Consider the following 2,685-nt stretch of genomic DNA (forward strand, 5'->3'; position numbering starts at 1 on the left):
TACCAAGTTTTACTATAATCCATAATTCGAAACAAATTACTCCGCCATTTTGAATTTTGAAAGTAAAATATAAATTTCGTGATCAGTGACCTCGAAAATGCCTAGAAATCATGTTGCATAACATTCTATAATTAAAAAAAGTCGTCATATGGAGTCCGTCATTTTGAATTTTGAAAACTATCATATTCGTAATCAATCACTTCGAGAACCCCTATATACTAAATTTCATTGAAGTCAGTCAAATACATATGAAGTAAACATATTTATAGTACTAGATTCTCGATTCGTCCCAATATGCGGCTTCTGAAAAAGATGCTCTATTTAACGAAGAGGAAAACGGGGGCACGAGTTCTTGATGTTTTTCTTTTGGAAATTGTTGGATTTTCGAACTATTGTAGAGAAATTGCTGTACTCGTTGGACCTTTTCTTATAACAGCAACTAATTTAAAAATTTCAAAACGTTTTCAATTAAAAAGGCATTTTATAAAATATGTATTAAAACCATTCTACAAAAAACTATGTATTTAACAAAAATCGCAAAATAAATTACTTACCAGATGCCTCACTATCCATGTCGACAAATCTGTTATTTATAGATGAGAATAAAATGACAAGCGAAGTTATTTTATCACCACTTAAAAGAAAAATATTTTAATTCGATGAACGAAAGAAAAGCCACCTTTGCGCTTGTGCTAAGCGTTGCGTTAAAGGTCAAAATTTCTATGTTATAGTGCGGACTGATTTATAAAGAGTATTTTAAAGTTATTTGCAGTTTTTGTATTTTTGTCGTCGTAATTAGTCACTTTGTCTTTATGTGCGCTGTTCAGAAAAAATCTTTATTTGTGTTTTCGTATTCTCCAGCAAAAAATATCCAGTAACTAGCCAGTAACCAAAGTTCGGAGAGTAAGCCAATATTTACTCCCAATGAGTGAAATATGCAAGAAAGTACGAAAACGCAAAACCAGCAAGAAGTTGCTAGTTTTATGAACAGCTGATTAATTTGTTATTTTCGGATGCAATTTTCTAAGAAAATTAGTATTTCTCATCTTATTATATACTCAAATAGGTTTATTTCGTCAAATGCAACTCTAAACGCACCACAAACAATTATTTTGTTAATGTGAATTACATTAAGAATCATGCGATCAGCTGGTTTTCTTACTAGCAAATAGTTGCTAATAAACATTTATCCAGTAAAAATTCAGTAAAACTTGCAAGTTCAGCTGTCATTTTTGCTCTCTCAACTTGCTCTCTTTTGCTAGTTTCTTGCAAGTTTTGGCGTACAAAAACAAAATCCAGTAAAAAACAAGTAAAATTAGTACTGGATTTACTGGATAAGACGTACGCGAACAGGGCTTTTTTCTAGAATTTTTTGGGATGTTGCGTGGTAGTAAGCTCCTCTAACTACCTGGGTTGCAGCGGCCGCTAGAGTAAACTTTTGGGGTTTTCAAAAAGAGCGAGATGATGTTGAAGTGGAATGGAAGAAGCTATTTGCGAAACATTAACGAAATTGCAACTAATTTTTTGAGTTTTGTTTCCAAACCAAATTCTTCCCAAACGCATTTTCTTCTCACCTTCTCAGAGGAATCAATTAAAACCAATAAACAAGCGAAATTAATCTTTATTTACATAAAAGGTATATATAGTATAGTAGAAATACAATATGCCCCTACTACTAGACTAAAACACTGTACATATAGGTTAAGCACTCGTTCTATTTTCTAATAATTCACAAAATTGTTAAGGTATATAAAGGATAACTTAAATTGATTATAGCTTTTTTAATGTTATTCCTAATATTCGCATTCGCACATCCGTGTTCGCATTCGCAAAAAATTCGTATCATTTAATGCGAATGCGAATGTTGAATGCGAAAGTGCAAAATGAAGCGAATCATTCGCATAACGAATGCGAATGCAAATATTCGCAACATCCCTGGTACACACCTATGTACTTATAATATCCCCATTTTTAATTACTCCTTGTGGTTTTATTAACATCAGGACATCATTGGTCCTGACTTATAGGAACAGACCTGCGAGTCACAAGGAAAGGTAAAAAGGGTCCAATCGCACGATTTTGGTGGACAATTCACTCCTACTCTGTGAGAAATAACTTTCCCCTTAACCCTCGTCCGTGCGCTAGGTACAATTGTAACTTTGGCGGTTTTAATCTGCAATAACTTTTTTTCCAGAAAACTTGGAGGGCTGGATCTTCGTGGCATATCTACATTTTGATTGCGCCACATGTTCCCCATATTTAAAACAAAATGGGCGACTATGGGCGACGTCAGGGCGCATAGGTACAACTGTACCTTAATGTATCTGGTATGAAGAGGAAATCAGATTCTTATTGTTTTTAATGATATATAATTTTTTTTATAAAAAAGGAACACAAACGGAGCTAATTCATATTAGGAGCGATATTAAACTATACAAGAGTTAACAAGCGAGGCAATTCAATTTAGGAACAAAGGAAATTTAGGATATACATTTGGAAATTTTTGAGAGTTTGTTCGAAAGAAATACGCGCTGTTTTTGAAACTGAATGTTCATCACAAATGGGATACCACTTGATATGCAAAGCTTTCGAGTTTTTCGTTGTTCCATGTTTGATTCCCGAAAGATGTAGCAACTTCCAGTGGTAGGTGAGGATTGTAAAAAAAAGCCAAAGGCCAGCGCAATG

The sequence above is a fragment of the Rhagoletis pomonella genome, unplaced genomic scaffold (assembly GCF_013731165.1).
Source record: "Rhagoletis pomonella isolate Grant_MI unplaced genomic scaffold, Rhpom_1.0 Rhpom_scaffold_00010, whole genome shotgun sequence".
NCBI classification, from domain to species: domain Eukaryota; kingdom Metazoa; phylum Arthropoda; class Insecta; order Diptera; family Tephritidae; genus Rhagoletis; species Rhagoletis pomonella.